The sequence below is a fragment of the Somniosus microcephalus genome, chromosome 16, assembly GCF_052327205.1.
Source record: "Somniosus microcephalus isolate GS21.2 chromosome 16, FLI_Smic_1.0, whole genome shotgun sequence".
NCBI lineage: Eukaryota > Metazoa > Chordata > Chondrichthyes > Squaliformes > Somniosidae > Somniosus > Somniosus microcephalus.
In genome coordinates this window covers 97,769,071-97,779,981 of record NC_141002.1, presented here as the reverse complement: position 1 = coordinate 97,779,981, position 10,911 = coordinate 97,769,071, and positions in this window count along the sequence as shown.

Genomic DNA, 10,911 nt, shown 5'->3' with positions numbered 1-10,911 from the left:
ACGAAACCCCACGCCGTTTGAGCTGGACACACAACCGAGGGTGCTTATTTGGACCTTTCTGCTAAAACACCTTCTCTCACTCCGAATGATCGGGAGGTGCCAAGCTGGGGCTTACTCCCCCCACTGGACAGAAGATACTTAAAAAACAATTATATATCTGCCAACCTAAGGAAACTAGCAAAAGCCGAAAAAACAGCTTCAAAAGAAAGCTACACTGACAGCCCCGCCCCGCAAAAAGCTCACAGATCAAGAGGGAACCTGACTTAAAAATAACCTGTGTGTGTCACCAGTTTTGACACCAGAGCCACGCCAGTACAATACAATACAATACAATACAAATCGCTTTATTGGCATGATAAGGTACATCTTATGTTGCCAAAGCATCAAAATACATTTATGGTTGAACACATAAACGCAGTTCCATTCATACAGTGTATAAACAGGTATATCCCTGAGTTTATAAATATATTTTCGCCTTGTTTATATATACTCTTGTCTTAGTTTACTGGTTGTCCCTCTGTTCATGGCAAGCTGTAACATAGTGTGCCGCCAGTGTTACACAGCTTCTCTCCTCCCCCAGTAGGAATGGGAGTTTTTGGTTGTCAGTCAGATTTCTGAATTCAGGGCATATTTGTGAGAATTTTTGATAGAAATTCTCTCTGATGCCCTGATATTTTCCACAGGCTGTGAGGAAGTGCATCTCTGTCTCAACTACTCCCTGACTGCAGTGAGAGCATATCCTGTCTTCTCTTGGCAGCCTGGTCTGCCTTTTTCGATCGCTAGGCTATGTTCGCTAAGTCTGTACCTTGTCAAGGTTCTTCTCAGTTTGTTATCCTTTACCATGGTCAGGTAATCAGCTATGTTGTATTGTCTGTTTAGGTCCAAGTAGCAATTGAGTTTGCTTTGGGTTTTTGTTGTTTCTGCCCAATATGACAGATATTTTTCCTTTTGCTTAGCGACGATTGTGTTGGGTCGAATTCTTTGTGTTACCCTGTCACTGTCCTGGGGCTGGTTATTGTTAGTATTGTTATTAGTTACTTTATTGAGTCCCAGGACTAGTTGACTGAGGGTATTCTTCTTTATGGTCAGCTCTTGGCATTTCAGGGCGTCGTAGTGATAGCATTGGGGGTTGCTCATTTGTAGGTGATTCCAAAATTTGGTGGCTCTTTTTTGGATAGTGATTATTAATGGGTATTGGCCTAGTTCCGCCCTGCATGCGTTGTTTACTGTTTTCCTTTGAGTCCGGAGGATACTTTTACAGAATTCCGCATGTAGGATCTCAATTGGGTGTTTGTCCCATTTTGCAAAATCTTGTTGTGTTAGTGGTCCCCAGACCTCACTGCCATAGAGTGCAATTGGTTCAATTACTGATTTGAAAATTTTGAGCCAAATGCTAATTGGGATTTCTATTTGGATTGATTTTTTGATGGCATAGAAAGCCCTTCTTGCTTTCTCTTTCAGTTCATTCACAGCCAGTTTGAAGTTTCCCGTAGAACTGATTTTTAAGCCCAAGTATGTGTAGTGAGTGGTTTGTTCAATTTTGGTTGTTCCTACTGTGAAATTTATTGTGGGTCCATGTTGTTTGGATCTTTGCTGGAACACAAGGACTTTGGTTTTTTGGGGATTTATTGTCAGGGCCCAAGTCTGGCAGTACGTACTCTCATCTATTGCACATAGGAATTGCTAGATGAAAAAGACCAAAGTCCATCTAGTTGACCTTCTACAATGGTAATGGTGTTGATGACTAATTATAGCAAACAATTACTCTACAACAGACCCAGACTCTCTCCACACACCCCACCTCACCTTGACTCACACATCCGTCCATTTTCAGCACTCCACAATAAGCGACCGTGCCTTCGTGGAACAGCACCTCATCTTCCGATTAGGCACTTTACAGCCTTCCGACTCAATATCGAGTTCAACAATTTCAGATCATAACCTCAGCCCCTATTACATTTTTATATATTTTTTATCCACACCTTTGTTTTGTGCCCTTCCCCCCTTTTTTTCTCTCCCACATGGCAGCTGTCCCTCATTCTGCCAGCGCATTTCACACCTAATCTAGAGCCGTCTTTTGTCTCCACTAGTCCGATCACCATCTCGTCTGGTTTTGAATACCTCTTAATGTCTCTTCACTTCTCTTTTGTTCTCTCACCCCCATTTCCCAGCCCCCAACCTGGCCTTTTAATCTGTTTCATTTCCTGAGCTTTTTCAGTCCTGACGAAGGGTTTCGACCCGAAACGTTGACTCTATTTCTCTCTCCACGGATGTTGCCTGGCCTGCTGAGTTTTTCCAGCATTTCCTGTTGTTATTTCAGATTTCCAGCATCTGCAGTATTTTGCTATCGTGCCTTCAGCTGTCTAGCTCTGGATTTCCCTCCCTAAACCTCTACGCCTCTTCTCCTTTAAGATGCTGCTTAAAACCTACCTCTTTGACCTAGTTTTTGGTCACCTGCCTTAATATATCTTTATGTGGCTCGGTGTCAGGTTCTGTCTGATAATGTAATAGGATAGCAAAATACTGTGGATGCTGGAAATCCGAAATAACAACTGAATCATACCTTTCAGCCAATGTCCCAGACTCCATTTCATCCCCATTTCCCAGCCCTCAAACTGGCCTTTTCATTTCCTGTGTTTTTTCAGTCCTGACGAAAGGCTTCGCCCTGAAAAGTTGACTCTATTTCTCTCTCCACGGATGTTGCCTGGCCTGCTGAGTTTTTCCAGCATTTTCTGTTGTTATTTCCCAGACTCCTCCATCACCATCCTTGGGTATGTCCTGTCCCACCGACAGGACAGGCCCACCAGAGGAGGCGGCACAGTGGTATACAGTCGGGAAGGATTGGCCCTGTAAGTCCTCAACATTGACTCGGGACCCTATGAAGTCTCATGGCTTCATCAATGACCTTCCTTCCCTCCATCATAAGGTTAGAAGTACGGATGTTCACTGATGACTGCGCAGTGTTCAGTTCCATTCGTAACTCGTCAGATAATGAAGCAGTCCATGCCTGCATGCAGCAAGACCTGGACAACATTCAGGCTTGGGCTGATAAATGGCAAGTAATATTCATGCCACACAAGTGCTAGGCAATGACTACCTCCAACAAGAGAGCATCTAACCACCGCCCCTTGACATTCAACGGCATTACCATCACCAAATCCATCACCATCAACATTCTGGGGGGTCACCATTGACCAGAAACTTAACTGGACCAGCCACATAAATACTGTGACCACAACAGCAGGTCAAAGGCTGGGTATTCTGCAGCGAGTGTCTCACCTCCTGATTCCCCAAAGCCTTTCCACCATCTACAAGGCACAAGTCAGGAGTGTGATGGAATACTCTCCACTTGCCTGGATGACTGCAACTCCAACAACACTCAAGAAGCTCAATACCATCCAGGACAAAGCAGCCGACTTGACTGGCACCCCATCCACCATCTTAAACATTCACTCCCTCCACCACCGGCGTACCGTGGCTGCAGTGTGTACCATCTACAAGATGCACTGCAGCAACTCACCAAGGCTTCTTCGACAGCACCTCCCAAACCCACAAACTCTACCACCTAGAAGGACATGGGCAGCAGGCGCATGGGAACACCATCACCTTCAAGTTCCCCTCCAAGTTACACACCATCCTGACTTGGAAATATATCGCCGTTCCTTCATCGTCACTGAGTCAAAATCCTGGAACTCCCTCCCTAACAGCACTGTGGGAGCACCTTCACCACAGTGTCAGCTGGGGCTCAGTGGGTAGGGACTCGCCTCTGAGTCTAGAAGTTTGGGGGTTCAAGTCTCACTCCAGGGACTTAAGCATATAAATCTAGGCTGACACTCCAGTACAGTGCTGAGGGAGTACTGCACTGTTGGAGGTGCCGTCTTTCGGATGAGACGTTAAACCGAGGCCCCGTCAGGTGGACGTAAAAGATCCCATGTCACTATTTGAAGAAGAGCAGAGGAGTTATCCCTAGTGTCATGGTCAATATTTATCCCTCAATCAACATAACAGAAACAGATTATCTGGTCATTATCACAGTGCTGTTTGTGGGTGCTTGCTATGCGCAAATTGGCTGCCGCGTTTCCCACATTACAACAGTGACTACACTTCAAAAAAAAGTACTTCATTGGCTGTAAAATGCTTTGAGACATCAGGTGGTCATGAAAGGCGCTATATAAATGTAAGTCTTTCTTTCATGGACTGCAGCGGTTCAAGAAGGCGGCTCACCACCACCTTCTCAAGGGCAATTAGGGATGGGCAATAAATGCTGGCCTTGCCAGCGACGCCCAGATCCCAAGAACGAATAAAAAATAAAAGGTGAGGCTGGTGCAGTCCCTGCACTTGTCCAGTAGATTCAAGGTTCTTGTGGACCAGTGCGGTGACTGCGGGGAGGACGAGCAAACTGACCACGGCACCGTGGTACAGGAAGCCGTTCAAGTAGGGGGAGTAAAAAGGAAGGTGGTTGTAGTAGGTGACAATATAGTTAGGGGGATAGACACTGTTCTCTGCAGCCAGGATCGTGAGTCCCGAAAGCTATGTTGCCTACCCAGAGCCTGATGCACCATCAATAACTCCAGAAGACTAAGAGTTAAACTTATAACAAGTAGGCTTTTATTAACAAAAGAATACGAGCATGCCTCTGCTGGTAGACCGATCCTTAAAGCCAGGGGGACTGGAGGTCAATCACCTTTATACCTGGGCTTAGGGGTGGAGCCAGGGGCGGAGCCAGCTGAGGCATGCCCAGACATGTTCTGTACAGGCAGATTAGTGGTTTACCACATTCACCCCTTGTTTAAAATGAGTCCGGCGGGGTGATGTGTCTCAGAAGTTCGTATAGGCAAGTCTCTCCGGGGGTCTTGTCTGCCGTAGTGATCGTCGTGGTGCCGGCTGCGGCGGTTCTTTTCCCGCGGCCGTTTCCCACGTGGGCCGGAGCACCGGCGTGTTGTCTTCGTGGGTGCGGGGTCGGTGGGTGTATAAGGGTGGGTCACAGGGCCCTGGCGTGCTGTCTACTTGGGTTAGAGGTGGATTCCCTTCTAGGGGTATGTCGTGGGTAATGGTAGTGGGTAATGGTAATGGGTAGTGGGTAATGGTGTTTTCGGTGGCACCTGAGGGTGCGAGGTCTCGTATGGAGACCGTGTCCTCCCGCCCGTCAGGATACGCCACGTATGCATATTGTGGGTTGGCGTGGAGGAGGTGGACCCTTTCGACCAGGGGGTCTGTTTTATGGCTCCTCATGTGCTTCCTGAGCAAGACGGGCCCTGGAGACGTCAGCCATGGCGGTAGCGATGTCCCCGAGGTGGATTTCCTAGGGAAGACGAACATTTTCTCGTGAGGGGTGGCGTTTGTGGCGGTACAGAGTAGTGACCGTATGGAGTGAAGCGCATCGGGGAGGACTTCTTGCCAGCGGGAGGTTGGGAGGCCTCTGGACTTTAAGGCTAGCATGGCGGTTTTCCACACTGTCGCGTTCTCCCTTTCTACTTGTCCGTTACCCCGGGGGTTGTAGCTGGTGGTCCTGCTCATGGCTATCCCTTTTTCGAGCAGGTACTGGCACAGCTCGTCGCTCATGAACGACGAGCCCCTGTCACTATGGATGTAGCTGGGAAAACCGAATATGGCGAAGAGGTCAGTGAGACATTTGATGACTGTGGCGCTGGTCATGTCCGGGCAGGGGATAGCGAACGGGAAACGGGAGTACCCGTCAATGATGTTGAGGAAGTACGTGTTGCGGTCAGAGGAGGGGAGGGGCCCTTTAAAATCTACGCTTAGGCGCTCGAAGGGGCGGGTGGCTTTTATCAGGTGCGCCCTGTCTGGCCTATAAAAGTGCGGTTTGCATTCGGCACAGACTTGGCAGTTCCTGGTCATGGTCCTGACCTCCTCAATGGAGTAAGGCAGGTTGCGGGCCTTAATGAAGTGGAAAAACCTGGTGACCCCCGGGTGGCAGAGATCGTTGTGGAGGGCCCGTAGCCTATCGACCTGTGCGTTGGCACATGTTCCACGGGATAGGGCGTCCGGGGGCTCATTAAGTTTCCCGGGCCGGTATAAGATATCATAATTGTAGGTGGATAATTCGATCCTCCACCGCAATATCTTGTCGTTTTTGATTTTGCCCCTCTGCTTGTTATTGAACATAAATGCTACTGATCGTTGGTCAGTGAGCAGGGTGAAGCGTTTACCGGCCAGGTAATGCCTCCAATGCCGTACAGCCTCCACTATAGCCTGGGCCTCCTTTTCAACTGAGGAGTGTCTAATTTCGGGGCCCTGGAGGGTTTGTGAAAAGAAGGTCACGGGTCTCCCCGCCTGGTTAAGGGTTGCGGCCAGGGCGAAGTCAGACGCATCGCTCTCCACTTGGAAAGGGATGGACTCGTCCACGGCGTGCATTATAGCCTTTGCAATGTCCTCTTTTATGCGGGTGAAGGCTGCACGGGCTTCTGCCACCAGGGGGAAGGAGGTTGACTTGATAAGGGGCCGGGCTTTGTCCGCGTAATTGGGCACCCATTGGGCGTAATAAGAGAAAAACCCCAGACATCTCTTCAGGGCTTTGAGGCAGTGAGGCAGGGGTAGTTCCAGAAGGGGGCGCATTCGGTCGGGGTCGGGGCCGATGACTCCGTTTTCCACTACACAGCCAAGGATAGCGAGGCGGGTGGTGCGAAACATACACTTTTCTTTGTTGTATGTCAAATTTAAGTGCTGGGCTGTTCGGAGGAATTTTTCTAGATTGGCGTCATGGCCCTGCTGGTCATGGCCGCAGATGGTGACATTGTCCAGGTAGGGAAAAGTGGCCTGCAGCGCGTTCTGGTCAACCATCCGGTCCATCTCCCTTTGGAAGATTGAGACCCCGTTGGTGACGCCGAAGGGGACTCTGAGGAAGTGGTAGAGGCGGCCGTTTGCCTCGAAGGCAGTATACTGGCGGTCTTCAGGCCTGATAGGGAGTTGGTGGTATGCCGACTTCAGGTCAATGGTAGAGAATACCCGGTACTGTGCAATCTGATTGACCATATCAGATATGCGGGGAAGGGGGTATGCGTCTAATTGGGTATACCTATTGATTGTTTGACTGTAGTCAATGACCAGGCGCTGTTTCTCGCCGGTCTTCACGACCACTACTTGGGCTCGCCATGGGCTGGTGCTGCCCTCGATAATCCCCTCCCGCAGGAGTCTCTCTACTTCTATTTTAATGAAGCTTCTATCCCCGGCACTGTACCGCCTGCTTTTTGTTGCGATGGGCTTGCAGTCGTGGGCGAGATTAGCAAACAACGGGGGGGGGGGGCTGACTTTCAGGGTGGATAGGCTGCATATTGTGCGCGGCGGTTGTTTTAAATTTTGCCGGCTGCAGACTGTAAGTGGGGGCAGGGGCCCACCGTACGCTATCATGACACTCTCTAGGTGGCACTGGAAATCCAGTCCCAGTAGCACAGCAACGCAGAGCTGTGGCAGGACAAGGAGTTTAAAGTCTTTGTACTCTGTGCCCATTACTGTCAGGGTCGCTACACAGTAGCCGCCGACATCCGCCGTATGGGACTTGGAGGCCATAGAGACCCGGTGGCGCGTGGGCATGACTGATAGGGAGTAGCGTCGCACCGTGTCGGGGTGGATAAAGCTCTCCATGCTCCCGCAGTCAAATAGGCAGTTTGTTGCGTGACCGTTTACCTTGATGTCCATCGTGGACCTGGCCAGTTGGTGAAGCCTGGATTGGTCCAGGATGATGGAGGCCATCGTTGAGGTCGGTGGGTCGCTGTTGTACTCGCGCGAGGCAGTGGGGGAGTCAGGGGCCTGGTCCCAAAGTGACGTCCAAGATGGCGGCCCGCACCGCTCACACGCGGCTGGTGATGGCCAAGATGGCGGCCCGCACGGCTCACACGCGGCTGGTGGTGTCCAAGATGGCGACCTGCATGGCTCACACGCGGCGCTGCTGGAGTTGGTCGGTTTCGCCCTGCACACTTTGGCATAGTGCCCCTTCTTTCCGCATTTGGAGCAGATCGCGTCCTTCACCGGGCAGTGTTGTCTGGGGTGCTTGGCCTGGCCACAGAAATAGCACTTTGAGCCTCTGGACATCGCAGCTGTAGTTGGGCTGCAGGTGGGCCGTGGCGGTGGTGGCGTGGCGCAGGCCTGTGGCCTTACCGTGTCCCAAGATGGCGGCCCCCGCGACATCCACGGGGCGGGGAGGGCCGTATGGTCGGGGGGGGTAGGCATCCATGTTTCGGAAGGCCACGTCCAGCGAGTTAGCAAGGGCCACAGCCTTCTGCAGTTTGAGCCCACTTTGCTCTAGCAGTCTTTGTCGAGTGTAGCTGGACCTGATGCCGGCGACGTAGGCGTCTCTGATTAGGTCATCAGTATTTTCCGCGGCCGTCACCGATTTGCACTTGCACTCCCGGCCGAGGACTCTCAGTGCCCGTAGGTATTCGTCACCCGATTCCCCGGGTCGCTGTTTGCGGGTAGCCAGGAGGTGTCTAGCGTAGACCTCGTTGACTGGCTTAGTATATTGTTCTTTTAGTATCGTGATAGCGGCCGTGTAGGATATAGCGTCTCGGATAATCGAATATACTTGGTGGCTCACCCGTGAGTTCAGTACTAGCAGTTTGTCGGCTTCGGTCCTGACGGTAGTGCTGGAGGCCTGCAGGAATGCTTCGAAGCAGCTCAGCCAGTGCTCGAAGTTATTTGATGCATCCGCCGTTTGAAGGTCCAGTTCCAGGCGTTCCGGTTTCAGGATTTGCTCCATTTCAAAACCTTTTGTTAATAAAATTGATGCGCCATCAATAACTCCAGAAGACTTAAGAGTTAAACTTATAACAAGTAGGCTTTTATTAACAAAAGAATACGAGCATGCCTCTGCTGGTAGACCGATCCTTAAAGCCAGGGGGACTGGAGGTCAATCACCTTTATACCTGGGTTTAGGGATGGAGCCAGGGGCGGAGCCAGCTGAGGCATGCCCAGACATGTTCTGTACAGGCAGATTAGTGGTTTACCACAACCACCACCTTCTCAAGGGCAATTAGGGATGGGCAATAAATGCTGGCCTTGCCAGCGACGCCCAGATCCCAAGAACGAATAAAAAATAAAAGGTGAGGCTGGTGCAGTCCCTGCACTTGTCCAGTAGATTCAAGGTTCTTGTGGACCAGTGCGGTGACTGCGGGGAGGACGAGCAAACTGACCACGGCACCGTGGTACAGGAAGCCGTTCAAGTAGGGGGAGTAAAAAGGAAGGTGGTTGTAGTAGGTGACAATATAGTTAGGGGGATAGACACTGTTCTCTGCAGCCAGGATCGTGAGTCCCAAAAGCTATGTTGCCTACCCAGAGCCAGGGTAAAGGACATCTCCTCCGGGCTTGAGAAGAACTTGGAGTAGGAGGGGGAGGATCCAGTTGTCATGGTCCACGTAGGTACCAACGACCTATGTAGGACAAAGAAAGAGGTTCTGCTGAGAGAGTTTGAGTAGCTAGGGACTAAATTAAAAAGCAGAACCACAAAGGTCATAATCTCTGGATTATTACCGAATACATGGGCAAATTGGCATAGGGTCAATAGGATCAGGAAGGTGAATGCGTGGCTCAAAGATTGGTGTGGGAGAAGTGGGTTTCGATTCATGTGGCACTGGCACCAGTACTGGGGAAAGAGAGAGCTGTTCCGTTGGGACGGACTACACCTGAACCATGCTGGGACCAGAGTTCTGGCGAAACGAATAACTAGGGAGGTAGATAGGGCTTTAAACTAAATAAGGGGGGTGGGGGGGAGGGTCCTGGTGGAGAGAAATCTAGAATAAAGAGAAAAGACAAGGAAGCAGTGCAGGAAAGTGATTGGGGTAAGGATAACCAGATTGTGTCAGGGAGGGACAGAGCATACAAACAAAGGAGTGCACGAACAAATAGGGTCCAGGTAAGAAAAAATGATAAGACAAATAGGACCATAGTACAAAAAAATGTTAAGATGGTTAAAAAGACAAATCTAAAGGCACTGTATCGGAATGCATGGAGCATTTGTAATTGTGGTAAACCACTGTTTGTATTCCACTGTGTACATGCCTGGACATGCCTCGGCTGACTCCTCCCACAAGTCCTAGTATAAAGGTGACTGCTCCCCAGCCCCTTTGTATTTCTGGACCGGTCGACCACTCGAGGCAGACCTTCATTCTTTTGTTAATAAAAGCCTTTAGTTACTCTCTTAACTCTCAGTCTTTTATGAGTAATTGATAGCGCATCAGTAATAAGGTAGACGAATTAACAGCGCAAATAGATGTAAACGGATACGATATAATTGCGATCACGGAGACATGGCTGCAGGGTGATCAAGGCTGGGAGCTGAATATCCAAGGATATTCAATATTTAGGAAGGACAGGCAAAAAGGAAAAGGAGGTGGGGTGGCCTTGTTAGTAAAGGATGAAATCAGAGCAATAGTGAGAAAGGATATTGGCTCAGAAAATCAAGATGTAGAATCAGTCTGGGTGGAGCTAAGAAGCACCAAGGGCAGAAAACATTGGTGGGAGTTGTCTATAGGCCTCCAAACATAGGAGATGGCATCAAACAGGAAATTAGAGGTGCATGTGCATGTAACAAGGGTACTACAGTAATCATGGGTGATTTTAATCTACATATAGACTGGCCAAACCAAATTAGCAATAATACTGTGGAGGATGAATTCCTGGAGTGTGTACGAGATGGTTTTTTAGACCAATATGTTGAGAAGCCAACTAGGGAACAGGCTATCCTAGATTGGGTATTGTGCAATGAGAAGGGGTAATTAATAATCTTGTTGTGCGGGGTCCTTTAGGGAAGAGTGACCATAACATGATAGAATTCTTCATTAAAATGGAAAGTGAAGAAGTCCAATCCAAAACTAGGGTCCTAAATCTAAACAAAGGAAACTACAAAGGTATGAGGAGTGAGTTGGCTATGATAGATTGGGGATCTTCATTAAAAGGCAT